The sequence below is a fragment of the Microcebus murinus genome, chromosome X (genome assembly GCF_040939455.1).
Source record: "Microcebus murinus isolate Inina chromosome X, M.murinus_Inina_mat1.0, whole genome shotgun sequence".
Lineage (NCBI taxonomy): Eukaryota > Metazoa > Chordata > Mammalia > Primates > Cheirogaleidae > Microcebus > Microcebus murinus.
Window position 1 is genome coordinate 90756865 of NC_134136.1, and position 25205 is coordinate 90782069.

Consider the following 25205-nt stretch of genomic DNA (forward strand, 5'->3'; position numbering starts at 1 on the left):
CTAAGAAGCGGCTGCTAATGAGTATGAGGGTTTCTCTTAAGGGTGATAAAAATGTTCTGAAATTGATCATGGTGATAGATGCGCAACTCTGTGAATATACTAAAAACCATTAAATTGTACACATTAAGTGGGTGAATTGTAAGGCATGTGAATTACATTTCAATAAATCTATTGTACCAAAAAATTTGTGGGAAGGGAAGGAGAAAAGGTAAAATCTAAACTACTAATTTTAAAAGTGTCTATGAGGGGGAGAAATTTTAAAAAATGAAATGAGACAAAGAAGTCATTCTTTGCTTTATTTATCAAGCATGTATTGAGGCATAGAAACAGTATAGGGACAGGACTTTGTTATCAGAGAAGCAAATGATCATCACCAACTGGAGGAATAACCACCAATTCCATACTTCATGCAGAGCAGCAACCAGGTGCCTTATGGGACCAGAAAGGAAAATGCTCACAAGTGGATAAAATTCCATTACATTTTGCAATTGAGTTATGTGAGAAAATATTGCCTATCAACATCAAGCTCTGCAACAGAGACTCTAGACATTGCTAGATTTCTTGAAAGAGATAAAAGACATTTCAAAAGTATCAGAGGCACTGTGACCAATCCATGAGGCACTATTGTTAAGGAGCCTAAAATCAATGTTTCAGAAACTTCCTCCTGCCTCTGAACAGAAGCTGATGAATAGAGGAATTGAATAGAGGAAAACTAAGAGAATGAGTCAAGTAGGCAATGCTAACAAAACCCAGTATTCTTCAGTGTACCACAAAATTATACCGTCAATATTCAGGATCAGAAAGAGTTCCTTCTATAAGTATAAACTAAAGTTTGAATTCATGAGAAAACATTGTATCAATATAATTGGCAGTGCTTTTTTATTTTTAGTGGTACATAATAGTGGCTCTGGACTTCTTTGACTCAACAAAATCAGCACACCCAGAAAATGTTCCATAAGAAGTTCTGTATTACAAAAGCATTTTAACGAAGTTTTGATAGACAAACAATAGACTTGAAAAAATACTTTTGGGCCCCCGCCCACAGGCCATGGGGTCTGCCGCACCTGGGCAGATGTATATGCCCGGCCAAGGCTGAATCCCGTGTGGGTGGGAGGGAGAGAGGGTTGGCAGGAGAGCGAGGGTTTTGCCTTTTGCAGTGCTATTTTCTGAGGAGGCTGAAGAGTGGAGGAAGAGGAAAGCCATGCCAAGTCGCTGGAGACTTCCAGGGTGAACCATGTTGAGTCCTGCCAAGGCAGAGCAGGTCTGCCTGGTGATCTATGCAGGGGACTACCTGGACTCCATTGAGTCTCTGCCTTTCGTCTTGCAGAGAAATGTCTCACTGATGCGGGAGATTGATGCGAAATACCAAGAAATCCTGAAGGAGTTGGATGAATATTGCGAGGAGTTTAAACGAGAGACAGATGGCCCCCAGAAGAGGCGAATGTTACAGTGTATTCAGAGAGCCCTGATCTGGAGCCAGGAGCTGGGCGATGAGAAGATCCAGATCGTGAGCCAGATAGATGGTGGAGTTAGTTGAGAACCGGGCCACAGAGGTGGACAGTCACGTGGAACTCTTCAAGGCACATCAGGAGGTGGACGATGCCACTGGCAACAGCCGCAAAGCCTGCCAAAAGAAATCAAAGAAAGATACAATCACGCAGGCACAAAAGAGATCCCGGCAACAGCGTAACAACGAGAATCAAGAGAATGCATCTAATAATCATGACCACGACGACATCACCTCAGGAATGCCTAAGGAAAAGAAAGCAAAAACCATGAAGACAAAGAAACGCTCCAAGGCCAAGGCAGAAAGAGAGGCACACCCCCCCCCCCCAGACCTTGCCCATCGCCCACAACGAGCCACCGTACTGTCTGCGCAATCAGGTCTCTTATGGAGAGGAATGATCGGTTGTGACAACGACAGGTGGCCCATGGAGTGATTCCACTTCTCATGCGTGGACCTCAACCATAAACCAAAGGGCAAGTGGTACTGTCCCAAATGTCAAGGGGAAAGCAGGAAAACAATGGACAAAGCACTGGAGAAATCCAAAAAAGAGAAGGCTTATGACAGGTAGTTTGTGGACATTCATTCAGGAGTGAGGAGAGCATAACAAACCAGTGTATTTATATTACACTGCTACCTTTGTTGAGGTGTAAGGATTGTAAAATGTGTATTTTTAAAGAATGTTAGAAAGGGGACCATTCCTTTAATAGGGATGCCAGTGATTCTCTTGGCGCTTTGTTTTTATTGGTACACCTGTGTAACAAAGTGGTCTATGGATCAGCATTTTAGAAACTACAAATATAGGTTTGAATTAAACACTTAAGTATGTCTCAGACTGATTTTTTGGGGGGATGTCTAAAAGCAACCTAATATATTAAATGTGGAAAGAAAGGATTTCATTTAGCTATTTTCTTCTAATGAAAGTACTGTTATAACTTTATGAAATTTTTTTTTAAATTAGCCAAGTTTTCAAAAATACAGCTTATGGTAAATTAGTTTCTTACCACCATAATGTATATCCATAAAATAATTCAATAACAAAGGCTTAAAGTCCAAAGATTATTTTTATAAAAAGTAAATGGTTGAATTTTACATGAGAAATTTTTTGTATACTGGCCCATTCCCCAAATATCCCTTTTTAAATGATTGGGTACATTTTTATTAAACAGAAGTGGTATAGTCATGGAATGTCCAATCATGCTTTTGCTATCACAAATCACAGTGTAGTCATCTTTAATTTATATAAGGGGCATAAATGTACATTTCCAAGTGAACTTGCACTTGCTGTATTACAATGGGAAGCACAGCCAGATGCCATTGTGAAACTAAAGTGTGTTTCCTGCTGTACAAAAGCTGTACAGATTATGTCAAGAAATAAATGAAACTTGGCTAGTAAAAAAAAAATACTTGTAACACAGAGCACAGATAGTGGGTTAGTATAAATAACACAAAGCCCTCTTAAAAATTGTCAAAAAGGAAAAAATCCTACAAAAAGAACAGATAAAGAATCTGAAGAGACATTTTCAGGAGGGTAAATTCATCTGGCCAAGGGACAAAAACACCAGTCAGGATAAAACCTTTGTAAATAATAAGATACCGTGTTACACTTAGCAGACTGGAAAAAATTTTAAAGGGTGGTAACACTTTGTTACTGACAGGAATGTTGGGGAAAAGAACACGTTTAAAATTTGCTGGTGGAAATGTGAATTATGACAGTTACTTTGGAAAGCAATCAGGTAGCTTTTATTGAAATTAATATAAAGATATACTTTAACTCAGTGTGATGGTTAACTTTATGTGCCAACTTGACTGGGCCATACGAGTGTCCTGATATTTGGTTAAACATTGTTCTTGGTGTATCTGCAAGGGTGTTTCCAGATGAGATTAGCATTTGAATCAGTAAACTGAGTAAAGCAAATTGCCCTCCTCAGTGTGGGCTAGCATCACCCCATCCCTTGAGGGCCTGAATAGAGCAAAATGGCAGAGGAAGGGAGAATTCACTCTCTCTGCTTTACTGCTTGAGTTGGGACATTGGTCTTCTCTAGCCCTCAGACTGAGACTTACACCATAGGCTCTCCTGGTTCTCAAGCCTTTGGACTCAGATTGGCTATCCTGGGTCTCCAGTTTGCAGATGGCAGATTATGGAACTTCTCAGCGCCCATAATCATGTAAGTCAATTCTTTATGCTCTTCTCTCTCTCTTTCTCATATATATAGTTTATATACACATATGTCAATATTTAATTTTTAATTTAATATAATATATATCCTATTAACTCTGTTTCTCTGGAGAACCCTGAATAATACACCTAAGCAATCTGTCTATTAAAAGACTTTCCCACAGAAATAAGAGTACTATAAATAAAGATGTGTATTTCAAGGGTTATGGCAGATGTTAGCAGTGCCTGACCCCTATATGCTCTCCTTCCTGCATCATTGCCCACCAGCCTGCCTCCTGACAGGCAGTGCACGCATTTATTTGCCTGCAAGTGTTGCTAGAGCCTGCTTTGATACACCTGTGAAGTACTAAGGAGTTCATACTCCCTAGGAGTAGCCCACAACCTTCACCCTTAGATAGAAAAGTCCTGAAGCACATTTTCTCTGCTTTCCAACAGGATTAAGTTCCAATTGTCCACAGTGATGGAAGTCTGGATAAAGCACCCTTCATGGGCTGTCTTCCTTTTCCTGTTTCACTTTTCCATTCTCCAACTGGTGTTCCCTTCACTTTCAGAATAAACTATTACACTTAAACTCTTCTCTCAGGGTTTGCTTCAGGGATCTCCAAACAAAAACAAGGAAAAAGTGGCCAAAAAAACCTCCCCCAAACAGAAAACAAAGTGAATATTCATCAGTAGGTGAATAAATAGATTAGGTTACAACCACATGATGAAATATTAAGCAATCATTATGCAGAGTTAATTTATGCTATTATCAGTTGATTTTCAGTTGTTTAAACAAGGTATTGTGAAGTGAGAAATATACAGAAAAGTGGGTTTAATATTATCCCAATTTTATAAACAAACAGTGGCCAAAATGTATATGCATGTACATATGTTAGGATTTCTTAACTTCTGCACTGTTGACGTTTTGGGCAGGATAATTCTTTGTTGTAGGGGACTGCCTGGTACACTGTAGGATGTTTAGCACCAGCCCTGGCCTCTACCACTACATGCTGGTGGCATCACCTCAGTTGTGAAAATCAGAAATATCTACAGACATTGCCAAATGTCCCCTAGGGGGCAAAATTAATCCTCATCTATAGGATATGCATAATATGCATATAGATGTTTGTTATGATTCCATGAGCATGAAGAAAAAATATGCAACAATTCTACATATTCAGTTAATGTGAATTATCTGTGGGGACAAAAATGTAAAAGGAATAGAGAAGGTCAGGAGGAGAGAGGAAAAAGTAAGGAAGACAAAAAAGCATAATAATAAAAGACCAATAAATGCTTTTATGCATTTGTATAAAGAATTTTATAAAAAAGCAAAAATACAAAGTTTTGTTGCTTGAAAGGCAAGGCATTATTACAGGAAGCTTTACTTGTGGGAAAAGTAGATGTCATAGTTTTTATAAGCCTGGCATAACTCTTTCTATTGGGACCTGTAACTCTCAGCCACTTGGCTCTGATGGGACTGACAACCCCAGAGCACTGTCTGGGCCACAAGAGTGGGCCTTTGACCCAGCCTGTACTATGGTCTGAATGCTTGTGTCCCACCAAAATTCATACTTTGAATCCTAATCACTAAGGTGATGGTAGTAGAAGGTGGGGCCTTTGGGATGTGATTAAGTTATTAGGGTTCCACTCTCATGAATGAGATTATAAAATGGGCTCCTTATAAAAGATACCCCACAGAGCTTCCCTGCTCCTTCTACCATGTGAAAAGGACACAGAAAGAAGGCATTGTCTATGAGGAACAGCCCTCATCAGATGCTAAATGTGCTGGTGCCTTGATTTTGGACTTCTCAGCCCACAGAAATGTGAGAAGTAAATTTGTGTGGCTTATAATAAGCCACCCAGTCTAGGGTATTATGTTATAGCAACCTGAATGGACTAAGACAACTTGCTAATCATGGTATCCTATATTTCTCCCCACAGTGATTAGGCTAAGGGCCGAATAGGTACTTATACAAGACTTTGAGTCACAAGCTATGAGGTTGAAAGGATTGAGCTGCCATTGGCCATCTTTCACATCCATTTGTAGCAGCAGAGAATGGAGTCAACATGCAAAGGATAGCACAGAAAGATAGTCAAGACATAGGAAAAGAGGAAGAGAGAAAGAGGGGAGAGAGGTAACAACATTTGAGATCCTGGATGTAGCTGAGCCTGAAGTCAATTTTATCCTAAGACTTCTCAACTATTATGTAAACCATGAAAGTTCCCCTTCTATTATCTTTGCCTTGGCACATTTGAATCATGTTTCTCTCACTGGTATGGCCAATGATTCTGATTAATGCAAAGTAATAACAAATTCCTCAACAGTGGGCATATTGAGATGTTTCCTTGTAGAGATTATGTAGAATATTGTTTGGCATGGAAACAAATGGAATATTTTTATATTATAGGTGATTTTGTGATAACTTTGGAAAATCTACCTCTAAGAGAGAGGAGGAGAGAGGAGGTCAGGAGGAGAGAGGAAAAAGTAAGGAAGACAAAAAAAGCATAATAATAAGAGACTAATAAATGCTTTTATGCATTTATATAAAGAATTTTATAAAAAAGCAAAAGTACAAAGTTTTGTTGTTTGAAAGGGAAGGCATTACTAGAAGCTTTACATGTGGGGAAACAGTGGATGTCATTGTTTTTATATACCTGGCACATCTCTTTCTATTGGGACCTGGAACTCTCAGCCCACTTGATTCTGATGGGACTGACAACCCCAGAACAATTTACCTCTAAGAGGTAAATTTCTAATGGGGTCCTTATGAGTTAACAAAAATAATTTTGCAAAATAGGGATGGATCTAGGTTTGAGGAGAAGCTTGCTTTTCCTAACTAATGAAGCATCCCAAGAAAGGTTGGTACAGTGTTTTGGTCATGTCTTCTGTGCTGTGGTAGCGAGCAGCTTCACACAGATGCAATCTGACAGGGTCTTGCCACAAGCTGTGCTTCTTCCTGCACTGAAGCTTCTGTGACAGCACAGCATGAGCTACTCAGATGAACCCACTTGGCCCTCATGCAAATACAACCAGGAAGCATGTGTAGGAATGAGAACACCCATAGATCCACCCTTGGCTGGTGGGGTTGGAAACTGAAAAATGAAGGCTCTCTCCTTTGTGCCCTGGACAGACAGTTCTGAGATGCATTTTGTAGGTCTCCTGAGAGAGTCCTGCACAGTCAAGTGCAAGTAGCCTATAGTTGGAGCCGACTCAATAACATCTTTTCATTGGCTTTTCATTCTTTCTTGATTTACTTTTTTTCTTCCCCCTCCCTACCACCTCACACACAGACCTTTCTCTCCTATGTCTTTGGATCAGGTCTTTCTATTTTCTGAATGTTTGTGTCATCCCAAAATTCATATGTTGAAATCCTACCCCGCGATATTATGGTATTAGGAGGTGAGGACTTTGGGAGATGATTGGGTCATGAGAGCAGAGTTCTCATGAATGGCATTAGTGTCCTTATAAAAGAGACTCCAGAGAGACCCTTGCCATTCTACCGTGTGAGAACACAGCAAGAAGTCAGCCATCTGCAACTCAGAAGACATCCTTCACCAGAACCAAACATGCTGGCACCCCGATCTCAGACTGCCAATCTCCAGAACTATGAAAAATAAAGTTCTATTGTTTATAAGTTATCCAGTCTATGGCAATTTGTTATAGAAGTCTGAATGCACTAAGATAGGTCTCAAGTAAATTCCCTGCACACAAGCCTTATTCTCTTAGGCTCTGCTTTTGGAAAATCCTAGACTAAGATATACATATACCCAGACATTCTCTAATATCATTCTGTCATATCCCCACATCATCTTTATAAACACTCTCAAAATAGTTTGACAGCATTTCATTATTATTAAAAAGGGAAAAGAATCCATATTAGCACTTGTACTTTAACCTTTAAGAGGAGAGGGGTTAACTAGAAAGGGCAAAAGAGGTGCCCTTTGTAGAATTAGAGGTAAGACCTATGCCTATGGCACTGAGATGAACTGAGTGACATAACACTCTCCCGCATGACTGGACTTCCAGTGGAACAGTCCGTCGAAAGGAAAATGCAAGTTCTGATAGGGGGCCTGGGGCAAGGCCCACAGGAAACTTGAAAGCTTGCTCATGAGGAAATAAGGTATGGACACATAGTCTATTGATTTTTACTAAATATAAGGAGCCTTGCAACAGTGAGATTTGCTTTGACTGATGCATTTGGAAATGAAATGCATGCTCCCCAGCACCCCCTTCTCCTATCCTCAAAATTGTGCGAGGGCCAGCCTCATAAAACCTTCCTCCTCACCTGAATAGCAGTTTTTCAGTCAAGCACTAAGTGTCAAGGATGATGCTATAACTTAGCACAGGAGAAGTGTTACTGAAAGGGAAGAGGGAACTGCAAATTCCACTTTTGCCTTCTTTGGGGTTCCTGCTGTGTTTGTTTATTCTCTGGATTCACTAAGGCTACCTCTGTATAGGAAGAGCTGGTTGGAGAGTGAGGAGGGCAGGAGGATGATAGGCAACTATATTCTTTTCCTTCCTTCCCTTTCTTCTGGAGTCCTACATACAGAGGTATATGCTGGGAGTGAGGGCAGAGGGAGAAGGGTTGGCCAGTTCTGAATTTCCTAGATCCAACAGAAGCTTCTGGATGAACTCAGAATTCCTTGGTCTTGGGAGGAAGATCACAATGGGGTTGTCTCATCATAACCCAGTCTCAAAGTGGTACAAGTCTACAGATATCTTCCACCTAAATATATTTAATTTTTTCTGGATATTACAGAGTAGGTTTGGGTGCAACATACACTCTGGATATTACAGAGTAGGTTTGAGTGCATATACAACATGCCAGTAAAATTAAATTTCAACAGCTTTGATTTTAAAGAAATCAATTATAGTGGTTCTTTATGGTTTTATTTTGTTTCTGATCCAAATCATCATTCCTTGGATGTTAAAGTAGATTCCATAAAAGTTTGAATTTGTCTATTTTCCTACTTTATCATCTCAGATCAGGTATAGGTGTAAAATACTGAGTGGATATATAGGTTGGGTAGAATTATTAATAGAAGAGTTCATGTAAGGATTTAAGAAATTTAAATCTCAAATATGCATTTTAACATGACACTCCATGAGGAATATACTGATGTAGCAATGATAATATGGTTCTCTTTTTGATTGAGTATTTATGTTTCTAAGATAAGAAAAAAAGTGATTGGAAAATAGCAAATATATATTTGATTCCTATATTATAAGTAAAGTTATTTCCTCTGGAAGGGAGATGGAATAATTTGGAAGAGATAATTCTGAAAATTTTTATTAAAACAGCATAGCCTCTTCCTATATAAAATTATCAAAAGAAAACATATTCAATTTAAATGAAATAAGATCATACTACTACAAATTTTCCTGGAAAGATAGAAGTGCAATTGACAAAGTCAAAACTATTTTTTTCTATGTTTTGAAGACCATCTGTAGGTAGGAAAACAAATTGTCCTCTTTAGAGCTGAGTAAAACCATGATTAAGATGAGCAAAAATTACAAATATACTATGTTTGTACAGCTAATTTGGCTCTGCCTAAAAATTTAATTGAGAAATTGAATACAGATCCCAAAGCTGAATATTTGCATTTAAATGCAAAATCTCAAAGAGTTAGCTTGTGAAAGAAATGCCACATACTTTTTAACGTCCAAAAAATTCATAGTAATGAGAAGCATTATCATGGAATGATTCCTTTAATTCAAAATAGGGAGCAATTCTTTCCCATGTGATTTCAAAGCCACTGCCACCTCCTAGGATTCTGAGGGCTTCACCACAAAAGGTTTCTGAAGCACCTAAATATTTTCAACAGAGGTGTTGTGGAGCAGAGAGCAAACAGAGAGAAAGAAGCAATGACTGATGTATTTTTAATAAATTCTATAGCTATAGCAAGAATGCACCCAATAGTGGAATCCAACTTTGGAAGTCTCACACATTTTGAGTCCTTGCCCATACACTACTTTCCCAATGATCCCAGATCATGTCATTCAGAGTCACCCTCTTCCTTGCCTACAACCCTCAAGGTATCAATTTTCAGGGCCACTTAATGAGGCCCGTGGGTTTACAGAAACCATGCCAGGCAGGTTTTGTGATAGGAGATGGAAGCTGGGGCCTGGCACTATACCTGACTGGGCACAGCAGTGGTAGATTGGGCTGTCGGAAGAGGTGTGGCCACCATGCATGGACAGCACTGAAGGACATGGTGACCTCTGCCTCAGTTCAGGTGAACGCTTACTCCTAGGAACCAGGGAGATAATCTCTGTTTTTCGTGAAGGGTGGAGACTTTCATGGGTGACTCTGGCTCTCAGTTCTTGGAAGATTCAATGGGCAAGTGTCTGGGAGTCTGTCCACAGGCAGTTGTGCCTCATTGGATGACAGAACACTTGGTTTAGTGAGTGTCTTATTCTGTTTTCTGTTTCTTAGAACACAAGACCTGAAAATAGGTAATTTATAAAGAAAAAGTAATTTATTTCTTACAGTCATAGAGGCTGAGAAGTCTAAGGTTGAGGGCCACATCTGGTGAGGTCCTTCTTACTGGGGTGCGTGACTCTGTAGACTCCTGAGGTGGTGCAGGTCATCACATGGTGAGGGGCTGAGTGTGTTAGCTCAGGTCTCTCTTCCTTTTCTTATAAAGCCACCAGTCCCACTCTCATGATAACACATTAATCTATGAACCAATTAATCCATTAATTCATGAGTGGATTAATTCATTCATGAGGGCAGTGCCATCATGACCCAGTCACCACTTTTGTTTTTCACTCCTCCCAATGGATCAGTCACCTCTTAAAGGCCCCACCTCTCAATACTGCCACATTGGGGATTCAATTTCAACATGAGTTTTGGAAGAGACAAATATTCCTATGTTAACACATGTTGACACTGTGCTAAGCTCTTGAGCTACTTCAGTGAAAAAGACAAGATCTTGCCTTTAGAGAGCTTAGTTTAATGGAAGAAAATTAAGGTATTAAAAATATTCACAAAAATAATTCGTGGCACTTGTGAAAAGGATTACAAGGGAAAAGTGCAAGGCCATATGGAAATATACAACAGGGTTTTTCCTGAAGCTGAGTGGTTGCCCAGCCTAAACAGGAGCAATTCAGAAGTGCTGGGAAGTTAAATCCCCAGGGGCAACCTTGTAGAGGAATGCACCAACCTCACCTTCCATGGAAAAGATGCTTCTGAGCCAATTCTATGTGGTCCCTCAGAGAGTCCATGGTAGAATTGAGTTTTAGCTGCTTAATAATGGTCTTCGATTGCTCATTAATATGCCCTATATTAGATTTTCTTTTTTCTGTGTCTCACTGCTTGCTATGGTTGGAATACTTATGTCTCCCTAAATTCATATGTTGAATTTCTACCCTTCACGTTGATAGCATTAGGAGATGGGGCCTTTGGGAGGTGATTGGGTCATAGGATGGAGCCCTCATGAATGGAGTTAGTGCCATTGTAAAAGAGGCTTAAGAGAGACCCCTCTACCATGTGAGGTTACAGTGGCAAGACATCCATCCATGAAGCAAGGAGGCCCTCACCAGACACTAAATCTGCTGGCACCTTAATCCTGGAATTCCCACTCTCCAGAACTGTGAGAAATAAGTTTCTGTTGTTTAGAAGCCACCTAGTCTATAGTAATTTGTTATAGCAGCCTGAATGGGCTAGAACACTGTTTCTTTCCTCCCCTTTGCCTCCTGGGCTAGAGTTGCCAGATAGAATATAGGACATCCAGCTAAAGTTTTAAAAATATGTTACAAATGGAACCTACTAATACTAAAAGAGTATCCCTCATTTATCTGTAAATTATAATTAACTGAGCATTCTGTATTTTTATTTGCATTTTATTTGTATTTTACTTTTATTTCTGTAACCTAGGAAATCTTCCCAAATAAATTACCTCTCTCTCAAGTCCTTGCTTTGGGCTCTTTTTTTTTGGGGGGGGGAGGGGACATAAACTAAGAAGAGCATTGGCATCCAAAGAAAAGTCAGTAAAAGAAACAGAGCGGCCAGGCAGGAAGGAGGAAACGCATGAGAGTGGTGCCTGAAAGGAAAATGGAGACTGTTTCAGGGAGGCATGTTCTTCATTTTCCAGGAACCATCAAATGATGCCAGGAACTGCCAAAGTGCTAGCCGCTTTTTATTGATTATCTCATTTCCTCTCACACAACTCCAGAAGGTAGGTAATATTTGTACACTTCTCTTCAGATGAGAGAGCCAAAGTCTACAGAGGTTAATTAACTTGGCTCAAGTCACATAGTCATGCAGGAGGGAAAAGCCATTCTGGTCCTTCAGATCTAAGGCTGTCTCCCTCAGTTGTGCTCATGCCTGACCCCAAAGCCTTTATTAAGGTCTCATCCTTCCAGCCTTCAGCACTTTACCCACAGCACTAGGCGCTTAACTCAGGGGGATACGGAAGCGACATGACTTGCAATTAAGAATACAGTTAAGAATAGCAAGCCTTGGAATAGTCAGCCACATACCACATACCATTTGGAAAAAAGGCCTCTTTTTTATTTTTATTCTTTATGTGTGTATTTATTTATTTTTGAGACAGACTCTCACTCTGTCACTCTGGATAGAGTGCAATGGCATCACAATAGCTCACAGCAACCTCAAACTCCTGGGCTCAAGCGGTTCTCTTGCCTCAACCTCCCGAGTAACTGGGAATACAGGCACCCGCCACGATGCCGGGGTAATTTTTCTATTTTTAGTAGAGATGGGGTCTCACTCTTGCTGAGGTTGGTCTCAAACTCCTGAGCTCAAGCGATCCTCCCACCTTGGCCTCCCAGAGTGCTAGGATTACAGGCGTGAGCCACCATGCCTGGCTGAGGTCTAGTTTTAAAATTTGTTTATTTATTTATTTATAGAGTTCATTGGAAAATTTCAAACATATGCAAAAGTAGAGAAAATAATATAAGGCCCATATCCATATTACTCAGCTTCAAAAACTGTCATAATTCTATCATTCTTGTTTCATCCCTCTACTTGCTAAAATATTTTAAAAACAAATCCTAGTCAACATATTATTTCACATGTAAATACTTCCTCAGTCATTGTTGTGAAAGAGGTTCCTGGTTTTCCATTTCTCCACCACCATGTTGCTGATTGGAATTTAAGCCCTCTTCACAGTGCAAATATAAAAGTGATCAAAGTCAGGGATTTATGGCAATCTTTTGCTAAAATATATTCTATTTTAATATACATGCTATACAAGTACACTAAAAAGATCTTTAGAGCTCTGTTAAAATTAAGAATTTACTTTTTTACATACAGAATAATGTACACCCACTTTTAGAAAGTATATTTGAGAAAAAGCTATTTGTGACCCCAAATATTTCTAGCCTCATATTTTGTTTATAATGATTTTATAATACATGTATATTCAATAATGCTCTCTTATAATTCTGTGCCTCAATGCCTCACCAATTAAATAGAATATCCACACGTTTGTTTATAATAAGGAAAAAAACTAAAAGTGATTCCTACCAAGAACACAAAGCACACACATGCCAAACCTTTCCTTTCCTGTGTTGCACCGGACACTGTAACCAGACGAGAAGAAAGTTCTCATAGGTGGACATCAGCGAGCTGTCACCGTGTGCCCTCCATGGCCGTATTTATTGTATTGAACGGTCGGCACAAAACGTTCAGGAATTAACTGCCCAGTGCTTCTGGTTAAATGTTCAGAGGGGAGAAATAGATATATTTTGAAGAATGTTTCGCTAATGAAAAGAGTAAATATTTTTGTTTAAATCAGCAACAAATTTCAATTATTTTATATTTCCGTCTGGCTGCTACACCTAAAACAGAAGATGACGAGTGTGCCCTGGTTCTCACCTGCAGCCTCACCACGTGTACCCTGTGGTTGTAGCAGACGCAGGTACACTCGGCACCGAGAGTCTCGTTTCTTGGTCTGGCCTGCGTTCGCTTGGCTCATCACCGCCGGATGTGCTCAGCAGATTTCACACTGTCCCATGAAAATCTAGAACTGGCAGTGGAAATGTCATTACAAGGAAGGGAATGGTCACTTTTAAAACCAAGGCCACCTACAAGTTGATCTTCAACATCATTTTTTCCTTACCTCCTTGACAGCTTCCATAGAGTTCTTACTTGTGCAGACTACTATATTTTTCATTTAAGTTCCTATAACAGTTTTCATTTTATCTTTTAAACTTTGGTATCATAAATTTGCACATTGTTTTTTTTATTACATGATAATATATCCTAGAGATCATTTCAAAGCAATATGTAGAGATATTTCACATTTCTTTTCACAACTGTACTGATTTCTGTTGTGTGGGTGTACCTTAGTCTATTCAACCAATCTCGAAATGATGGATATTTGGGTGTTGCTAGTCTTTTGCTATCATAAACAGAGCTGCAATTAATAGTCTTCTGCACATGTCTTTTCATATTTTTTCTAGGTGTATACATGAGATAGAGTCTCAGAGTTGGGATTGCTGAGGAAAGCAGGCCTAGTTAAACAATATTAGTACTCCTATCGAAGCTAACTTTTTTTTTTTACATGCACAATCAATTTCCTTTTGCAATCTTATGGAAAGGAGGCTGTTTATGGACAAATAATATCTGAATAGATAGCATTTTAATACCAGTTTCAAATCACAGAAAATCTGGGCTCATATTATTTTGTGTTAAAACAGGGCCATATTCATTAGAATGATACTGGCCCGTTCTAAGAATGGCCTATAAGTTAGGCTATAGGTATTGAAAGACATTGTAGATTTAGTTTGATTCGTTTTTTTTTTTTTTTTCTGGAAAAGAAAGAATGTCTTGGTATAAGAAATCAATCTTATGTTCTAATAGCATTTTTGTCATCCTTATAAGTAGCACTTAAAATATAAGCTTTCTTTATTTCTGTTCTATTCTTATGGACACTCACCTCGCTAGCCTGCCTCTTCATAGTATTTCTTTTCTAGAAATAGAATACATCTCATTCCTTTAAAGCTCTCAGATTCACGGCAATGGAAGACACTGTGAAGATAACAAAAGTGCCAGAATCATGTATTATTCAAATGACATTCAAAGGGACACACCAGCAAAATAATTTTACCAGTCTATGAATTAGTGGAACAAATTCACCTTTGAGCAACATGCATATTTACTAGTGTCTCTGTGAACATTTTATTCTTATTCCTCACCTTTATGAGCAATACCTGGAAGCTCTTTCAAATCACATTGTTAATTCTCATAATCTCCCCATAGAGGTTTGGTAGGTGAAAATTACAATATTGAAATTTCCCAAATGGAGACAGACAAATGCCTGCTATGTCTACCACACAAGATAGATTAGATTTCAACTTTTCTTATAATGATTAAGACTTAATGCCAATAGCTTACTTAGGAAAGGAGAAAAAAAATCCCCTGACCTTTATGCTTTCTTCACCTGTCCCCATAGGGATGATATTTCAATGCCTAATAGCTTTCTGTGTTGTCCCAAGCAAAAGTAGTTAGTGATCAACCATCTTTTTTTTCTTAATGTAAATGCTGATAGAATGTAAGCGCCATTTTGCCAGTATAATTATTTATTTTTTAATGTATTTTTGTCCCAACACTTTGTCCTGAATTATTTCATTTAAAGCTTGCTAACTAGAAGGCATGAAGTCCTGTGATTAAAAGAAAGGGCTTGGAGTCTGTTCAACACAGGTTAGAATTTAACTCTATCAATGCCTAATGAGTCCCTGCCAAATTACCCAAGCTCTTTGTCATTGTGTCACAGACAAATCAGAGGTAATAGTGCCTACCTCACAGGATTGAATGATATGACCCCAAATTGAGTAATAAAACATGTGTAAAAGTCTTAACTCTAGGCATCACACGTGGTGAGTACTCAATGTGTGAGAATGTTTTATATTGTTACTACTATTTGTAAGTTGCAGACCTGAGAGTTAAAGTAAAGAACTTGGTTATGGCCTCCTGTGTAGTGAAAAATTAACCTTACCCAAAGAGAGATCTGGCTTTTGCCCTTGGCTAATCTCTAGGCCCTTAGAATGTCATGCCTAACAAGAATGTCTTTGTTTATCTAGGAACCTTGGTCACCAGATCATGTAATAATATGATTTATGATGGGGGCTCTGGGTCATGCAGTATTAGTTCTACCTCTGGAGGGGCTCAAAAATAAGGTCAGCCATGTGGACAGTATGTGATTAAGCCCCAATAAAAACTCTGCACACCAAAGCTTGGGTGAGCTTCCCTGGTTGGTAATACTCCATACCTATTGTCACACATTGATGCCAGCAAAGTAATGCTACTCATGACTCCATGGGGAGAGGATAATGGAAGCTTTGCATTTGGTACTTTTCCTGATTTCTGCCTTATGTGTTTCCTCTCTTGGCTGATTTTAATAAACCATAACCATGAGTGCAGCAGCTTTTGGTGAGTTCTGTAAGTTCTTCTAGTAAATTATTAAATCTGAAAGTGGTTTGGGGAACCACCTAAATTTGCAATTGGTGTCAGAAGAGGGCAGTCTTGTGTGGACTGTGGTCCCTCTCCACACTTGCCTAAGGCTTTCACACCTTCACTGTGCAGTTACAAATTATATGCTTAAAGGCTCTGCGACTTGGTCTCCTTGTGGATACAATGGATTCACTAGACTGGAGGATTGCTGATGTCCTTTTGCCATACATTCATTGTATATTCTGCCCCTGCATACCATATATAGCTCCTTAAGCTATGGCTAAGCCACTTCTTTCCCATGGCATCAACAGAGACAGCCAGCATGTAATCCAGTCTTTTAACTTTTCTTTTCTATAAAAATGTAACTCTTTAAAATAAAATCAGTATATAGTCATAATGAACCATAACTTCCTTTCGAAAAACAGGGAAAATTGAGAAAGATATAAGTACAAACACGTAGATATTAAGAAGCTTTCTGATTACTCTTCTATTCATATTACTTACCCCATTTAGATTCCTTACCTGGGAAATATTTTTCTTTCTCTTCCATTTTGGAATATTAAAATCCTGGGCTTTAGTCTCTCTAAAGTCTCCAGAAGGCTAACTTTGTGTACAGTGCTCATATTTCATCTCCCTGAAAAATTTTTTCATCAAAAGTTTTGATCCCAACAAGGGACCTTTCTGATGTAAGATGTTCATTTTTCTCTTATTATATCTGATTAATTATGAAGCTGAGCTCAAGGTACTCAAGGTACAAGATGCCTTCTTTTTCTACATATAGAATTTTTTTTCTTATCCTCCAATGAAAGGCCATACTTGGCTTTCTATATTTTAAGACCTTGGTTCCTGTTAAGAAACAAGTAGCACCCTCATACTAAAATGAATCTCATTAAGGCAGAATTCTCTAAGGGGAGGAGGGTGTTACATGCACCACTCTGGGTGCATAAAAACCAAGACACAAAGAGTCAGTAAGTTATAGAGTGCCCACATATCCATAAGTATTATTATCTGCATGGATTGCTGGACTGAATGAAAATGCTAACTGGATTTGTTATATATGATGCTTTATTGTTGATGGAACTCTATGGAAAATGCTATGCAATTGACCAAGTACGCATACACATCACAAACTAAAACAGAGGTTTGGACACTGGCTGCTTATTAGAATAACCCTGGAGAGTTTCTAAAAGCACAGAGGCCTGGGCCCCTTACTCCCAGAGATTCTGTTTCAATTGATCTGGGCTAGAGCCCAGCCTTAGGCATTTCTTCAAGCTCCCATGATAATTCTCAGTGCAGGTAGGGATAGAAACCACAGCTGTAAAGCACCTATAGTGGGTTTAAAGTCAGTTTCTGTCTCCTCAACTAAGAACTGTGCAAGGGCTCATTTCATTGAGCTAAGACCAGGCAAAAGTTAATGTGAATTCTTTTCTATGTATCTAATCACTGAAAGCTCTTTAAATTTCTCCTTCTTGGCCCTTGGAACCATTGTCCAATATATCTCTGCATCTCTAGGCTATGTACTTGTGTCTGAATTCTCTGAGCACTTGTGTTCTTGGCCATGGTGGCCGATGGTCTCTATGCACACTCTGACAAGTGGATTTTAGAGCTTCTTTGGAGGGAGGGGCATCTTCCTCCTGGAGTCTGAACAGAAAATGGATCTCACATTAATCTGTACCATTACTTTTTATGGGTAAAACAATTCAAAACCTCCCACCACAAACTTGAAACATTAATGCTTAATCCCTTCATGTGCAAAATATGGAGCTTTATTACACCCTACATTAGAAAGATTGTTGGGAGAAAACTGGGGGTGTTGTCAGAGGCTGATTCTTGTGTGCATATAAAAGAGCTCATCTTTTTCCAATTAAGAAAGTGTTTCCTTAGCAACTGTGCACTTATATTACTCATTGCTCCTACTTTGAAGTTCAATATTTGTCTTAAGTCTCTCCTGTATCCATTAAAACAAAATCCATTCTTCTTTGAATTAAGTTGTCATGGCTTGATTTTCACTTGCAGTGTTGCCCATCCCAAACCCTGAAAAATTCTAAAGTTTGGGAGTCCAGCTCTTCAGATTTGACATTTGTGGGCTGTCTTCACCAATTCACTGAGTGGTGGAGTCTCTGTGGTCCCTATTTGCTGCTTCTGACTGCTGCATTTGGGGTTTGGGCTGGGAGGCTCCATTGATCCTTGGTTTTCCCAACAGACTTTGCCCTTTCTTTCCCTCTGGCTCTCACTGTACAGGGCTGTCTCTGGAAGAACATTCTTCTCCTGTGGCATTCTCCTAAAACCCAAGGTGAACCCCAACTCTCAGCCACCATCCTAGACCAGACAGCCTTCCCTTCCAGGGTCAGGACTGGGAGCGAGATTGCAAAGCAGTGAGAGTACAGCGCTCTGCTACTTCAAGTCCACTGAGGTTCATGTGAAGCTGACTCCATCCTAGCTCCAGGAGGTGGTCATGAGACTCTGGACTAAGCCAGACAGCACAAAGTATAGTGGTTTGCATTTGGGACTGGAGCAAGCCTACCCAGTTTTGACTCTCTGTTTTACCACTTATTAGCTCCGGGACATAATCTTTATATGTCTCACTTTCTTCTCCAGTGAAATCGACAAAATAATAATGCTTATGACATGAGAAAAAATGCTTAGAGCCATGCATGCCACACATTAAGTGCTCAATAAATGTTAGTTTTCATTATTCTTCCATGTACCTGTCCACTGTTCTTGCTTTAGGGATGAGCCAAGAACTAAGTTGAGCCAGTGAGAATGAGGGCTAAGGTTTCTGCTGAGGCTTTTGAAGAAGACTCTCTCTCTTTCAGGAAGATGTAGCTCTGAAACTTACATTTTGCCCCCCCCCCCCATGACAGGCTAGCATTTGTTTTCTATGTTGGCTTCATGCAACTGTGGCTGTTGCCATCATGCCAACATAGAAAACAAATTAAAGAGATAGAGAAGTAACAGCTCATGCTGACAAGCCTGGTGCTCCTGAGTTTACCAGTTAGCTGAGACTGAAACCAAGTTGATCCTTACACTTTTCATTTGCTTGTGACAGTTTAATCCTTTTTTGGTTCTAAGGCAGTTTGAGTTGGATTTTCTGTCACTTACAATCAGAAGATCCTAACTGATTCAGGAGACAAAGATGAAATGTCTTTGGAGCCAGATAGCAAAATATTTTTCAATATTCCTCAACCTGCATGACCAAAAGAATTACTTGGATATAAAACCTGGTCCATTCATCACTTCCCATAGCTGGGGAGTGTAGGAGGGAAAAGGATTCTATCAATCCAACAGGAAACCCAACTCTCAATTTTAGATAATTTGGGAAAAGTCTGTTCACAAAGAGATTATTTACAAAGCTACAGAGAGGGTATCACCGGACCATGAGAAATAAACAGAGCACAGAACTGAGTTCAGGGCAGCTGTTACCACTCCTAGGCTTAAGGGTATTAGTTAAGATTGAAAATACAGAAAACTGGAAGAAAGTCATGTAGAAAAAGCCACTGATGAAAAAAACATTGACCTTGGGGGGGGGGGGCGGGCAAGAGGCCTCAGAAGGGAATGGGGGAAACACCCTGATTTCACACTCTCTCCTCCTACAGCTTCTTGCTAGGGCAACTGAGGCTTAAGGAGGCTAACTTACTCTCTCAAGAACAGATGGAGAATGCCAGTTTGAAAAAATAAGTTTAGGGGTCACAGACATATGCTCTAAATGGGAGGCTGATTCTGTACACAGCTCAGTTGCTAAATGATGGTGCTGGTTTCTTTCACAGGGTGCTCATTTTATCATAGCCCAAAACTGGCCATTTTTTTACCAAGTGGCATGGGTTACTATTTAGGGAATAAGGTGCTCACAACCATTTTCCCATAATTGCTAGACACGAGCCATTAATCAGAAATAACAGGTAATATGCATTACTTACATGTTGAGATATAAACAATAAGCCAGTTATCTGTGGCTGTCACTTAAATGCATCAAGTAACAAGGTTTTATCCTCTGACAAAGAGGGAATTAGCACAATGGCACCGAACGGTGCCAAGCAAAAGTTAACCGATGTAGACATAGGTCCTGCTTTTCTTCCAAACAGCTATTATCAGATTTCTCAAGTAATCAAAGACATTGACCACCCAATTTACTTAAGTCTGTTTAGGGAAAAACCTTTTCTCTTAGGATTCATTAAATTTTCCAACCACACATCTTTCTGAACTACTGTGACACCTGTTCCTAGGGCAAACTGGGATGTAATCAGCTTTTATTCTGGTGTAATTGATGATTTACATTACTAAGTTTGTCTCTGTTTTGGCCCATTAGTCTGGGACAATTGAAGTTGATGCTAAAACAGTGGCAATATTAGGTCACTAATGGTGTCTCCTCTTTTTACTGACTCAAAACAGGTTAGTTCACCTCTCTGTCTAAACCTTATTTACCTTTAAAATGGGGATAACAATAGAACTAGATTGCAGCAACTACTAAAATAAAATGGTAAGTCTGAACAGTAAGAGCTCAGCATATTTCTTAAAGGTGATCATGCTGATAATCTGTATTGTGCCTAAATTAATTTTAAAATTATCACCAAAAATAAGTTTAGTAAACTCTTATCAAGGACTTAATTCCCCCAGGGGCTTAATATTAGAACCCCGGACATCTAAAAACCCCAACTTGAGAAATACTATTCTTTACCAAAATGCAATGCCATGGATGTAGCACTGACAAAAATAAAAAGGAAAGTGCTATGATTACAATATTTTTTTTTTTTTTTTGAGACAGAGTCTCGCTTTCTTGCCTAGGCTAGAGTGAGTGCCGTGGCATCAGCCTAGCTCACAGCAACCTCAAACTCCTGGGCTCAAGCGATCCTCCTGCCTCAGCCTCCCGAGTAGCTGGGACTACAGGCACAAGCCACCATGCCCGGCTGATTTTTATATATATATTAGTTGGCCAATTAATTTCCTTCTATTTTTATGGTAGAGACGGGGTCTCGCTCAGGCTGGTTTTGAACTCCTGACCTTGAGCAATCCGCCCGCCTCGGCCTCCCAGAGTGCTAGGATTACAGGCGTCAGCCACCGCGCCCGGCCTGATTACAATATTTTTAATGCAAAAGTGGAGCTAGAAATTTAATAGCACATTCCCAAGACAAAGAGAACCACTGGCCCTGGCTAGTACTGCTCAGACATTTCTATGTACATTTCCCACGTGCTGCAGCTGGTAAAACAGCACTTATGCTCTGCTCATAATACTACTGCCTAGGCTAAGCGTGGTGGCTCACGCTTGTAATCCTAGCACCCTGGGAGGCTGAGGTGGGAGGATTGCTTAAGCTCAGGAGTTCGAGACCAGCCTGAGCAAAAGCGAGACCCTGTCTCTACTAAAAATAGAAAAAATTAGCTGGATGTGGTGGTGCACACCTCTAGTCCCAGCTACTTGGGAGGCTGAGGCAGGAGGATTGCTGGAGCCCAGGAGTTTGAGGTTGCTATGAGCTAGGCTGACGCCACTGCACGCTAGCCCGGGTGACAGAGCAAGACTCTATCTCAAAAAAAAAAAAAAAATACTTCTGCCTAACAGTTCCCATTCTCCCAGAACATGCCACAAACCTGAGCAAGCATGCTTGCTAAAAACTTTCCCTAGAAAGACCAGGCTTCCCTTGGAGAACACAGAACACTGTTTTGCCTGATGATGGGAGCCCAAGGGCCTAAGGCTACAGTGAACAACAGCTGTCCCCATCTGAGATAGAGTTGGGCCTGATCCTAACTCACCTCTCCCCAGTGTTTCTTTGGCACCCCCAACATCCCTGCTGCCATAGCACCTACCTCCACAGCAGAGTGGCCCTCTACCATCAGCTGGCCCTGAATGAATTGCCTTTGGTCCTACCTCCCAGCCTGCTAGTCTCAGTTGATACCAGGTGAATCCCAGAAATGTCAATTGCTAACATCTTATGGATTTGCTAGGCCAAGCCTGCCTTTCCTGTGCATTCACTACACTCACTTCTTAAAATCCTCTGACACCTTAGGGCAGTAGACTGAATGATAGACCACCCTAGACCAAAGGGAAAACAAGCAGATGGACCTATGTATGACACCTAGTCACAGCTTAAAATGGGACCAAGTAACTTTTAACCCTTTGCACTCAGATGTCAAATGTGGATAATGTGGAGTGGATAATGAGAAAAAAGCAAGCGAGTGCAAAGGGTTAAGTCCTTGGTATAGGTTTTTCCACCCTAAGTATATGTTGAAATCACCTGAGAGACTTTTAAGAAAGCCAGATGTGTAGCCCACACCCCAGGGCTGAGATTCTCAACCTTGGCCACCCACTGGAATCACCTGGGAACTTAAAAAAATACCAGGGTGTGTGTGTGTGTGTGTGTGTGTGTGTATGTGTGTGTGTGTGTGTGTGTGTATGTGTGTGTGTGTGTGTGTGTTGTGTGTGTGTGTGGGGGGGGTGTCCAACCCCAGAGATTCTGATACAACTGCTCTGGGTGTGGCCTGGGCACAGGAATCTGTAACTGCCCAGCAGATTCTAATGTACAGATGTGTAGCCAAGTTTGAGAAAGGCTGGTCCAAGACAAGACTCTTCAGGATGCATTAACACCCCACCTTCCCCTGCATCCATGTTTTTCAAACTCCCCAGGGATTCTACTGTACAGGCAGGGCTGAAAACCCTTGCTTTAAGTGGAAAACAAATGAAAAACAGGAGCAAATAGCAGTTACAGTACTATCGTTATTTTTTAAAGTATATATTTGTATAGAAAAAAGATGAAACAATATATTCCAAAATATTAATGAATTCTTTTTGAGAGACGGAATTATAAGGCATTTTCTATTTATGCTTTTCCTGGTTTTTCAAAAATTTCCACAATTATAATTCCTAAACTCAGTAAGAAAAAAAATCCCACAAAAATTGCTTTGTGTTCAATGCTAGAATATTAAGGTAGAAAAATATGGAAACTTATTTTGCCCCAACTAATGAATCTCTAAGCATACAATTTCATCAATATATCAAATTAAACCCTATAAACTGACTCATTGTTTGATACATGAGGCTGGTTCATTTGCCATATTTGTCCTTATTAGACCCTAAGATATTATTATGTTGATTGTGTCCTTCTTCTGGGGTGATTCTTTAAAATATATTACTTGAAGGCATCCTCAGCCACTTACTGTTAAGGGACTTTGTGACATGGCATAAATGTGCACTTCCTCCAAAGATAGACATTTGCCTCTGAAATCCAAGCAGAAGTCACTTCCCAGAAGAGCCCAGCTAATACAGGGATTTCACAAATGACATTTTCTTTATGTCAACACAACCTCCAGCTTCCTTTTCTGAAAGATAATCTAAGCTCCAAGCTGAAAGTGGGCAGTGCTGTGAGACTGACTTCAATAAGGATTTCTTTGTAGTTTAACATTAAAGGATTTTGGCAGGATAGATTGAAATCGTAGCATTTTTCTCCCTCATGGTTACAAAAACTACTGAATAGATCTCAAAAAAAACAATATATATATATATATATATATATATGCTCCAGATAGTAATGTTTTGAATACTTGATGGTTTTAGATCAGTGGTAGATTAATTTAACACTATAAAGTTTTTTCTTTTCTATTGAAATGGAAAGTATCCTCTTTTATCGAAATAAATTGGTCAAGGACAGTTGTAAACCTTCTATTTTGTACTTAAGCTGCATTTAAAAGGAATTAAATTGACTTGCCCTTACCCCAGGGATGTGAAACTTTCATAAATGTTGGGAAGCTCTTAACAAGGTAGTTTTTGTTGTTGTTTTGGTTCTTAATATGTAACACAAAAACATCTGCATAAAGTTGGGCCATTTCAAAAGTATTTGTCAGAATTTAATTCAGTTGCTCAGCATGGGCCAGGGACTGTGCCAGTCTGAGATGACTCACAGATCACTGAGCTACATCCCTACTTTCAAGGAATTTAGGCCGGGCACGGTGGCTCACACCTATAATCCTAGCACTCTGGGAGGCTGAGGCGGGTGGATCGCTCAAGGTCAGGAGTTCGAAACCAGCCTGAGCGAGACCCCGTCTCTACTAAAAATAGAAAGAAATTAATTGACCAACTAAAAAATATATATACAAAAAATTAGCCAGGCATGGTGGCACGTGCCTGTAGTCCCAGGTACTCAGGAGGCTGAGGCAGTAGGATCGCTTGAGCCCAGGAGTCTGGGGTTGCTGTGAGCTAGGCTGACGCCACGGCACTCACTCTAGCCTGGGCAACAGAGTGAGACTCTGTCTCAAAAAAAAAAAAAAAAAAAAAAAAAACAAGGAATTTACAAATTGCAGGGGAAATGCATATGTTTACACATCACTAAAAATGCAAATCATTAAATTAGAAACCCAAACAGGCCACCATATGCAAACAGAAAATGCTATGCAAACAAAAAGATGGATAAAATAATGTAAGCCAGAGAGAAGTGCAGAGCTGTGTAGATATGGCTGGGAGCTCTGGGGCTAAGCCTAAAGGAAAGATTGGGTTTCAGCAGCCAAAAAACAGGGGCGGGGGCGTGGGGGGGAGCACGAAGTCATCCCAGTTAGACTGACCAAGAGAAGCAATGGCTTATGGGTAGAAAAGCTCATGACATGTTCAGACATAAGTGGGTAGTTGGATGGAGCTGGGACCTAGAGGCATGGGAGGATTTGGACCAGCTTGTGGGTAGCGTTCACTAGCGAGGTGGGAAGTTGGAGTGTGAATGTGTGGGCAGTGGGCAGCTGCTGAGGGCTTCTGAGCATGGAGAGAATGTGATAAGAATTCAGTTGCAGGTTTGTCTGGCAGTGTGTGTAGGCTGAGGTGGATGAGAGGCAAGAGGCAGGGAGACCCAGTAGGAAGCTGCTGTGGCAGATGGGGTGAGGGGACGAGGCCCTGGGCCTGGGCAGAACAGCAGCGGTTCAGAGTGGCAGACAGAAGCAACCTTGCGGAGGAAGATGCCCCTGTAGATCTGCAGGCTGAGTGGATAGATGAGGGGCAAGGGAGGGAAGAGGCATGTACCATGGCAGAGCTTTTGTGCCTGGGCATCTAGGGCAGGGGTCCTCAAACTTTTTAAACAGGGGGCCAGTTCACTGTCCCTCAGACCATTGGAGAGTGCGCACTGTGGGCCCGGGACGAGTCGGCTGCTAAGCAGGA

The 25205-nt window shown here is 40.2% G+C and overlaps 1 pseudogene; it reads left to right on the top strand.

The window, feature by feature from the left end:
* Positions 1–1234: 1234 nt before the first annotated feature.
* On the top strand, positions 1235–2075 carry LOC105882334 (inhibitor of growth protein 1 pseudogene; annotated as a pseudogene).
* Positions 2076–25205: the final 23130 nt, after the last annotated feature.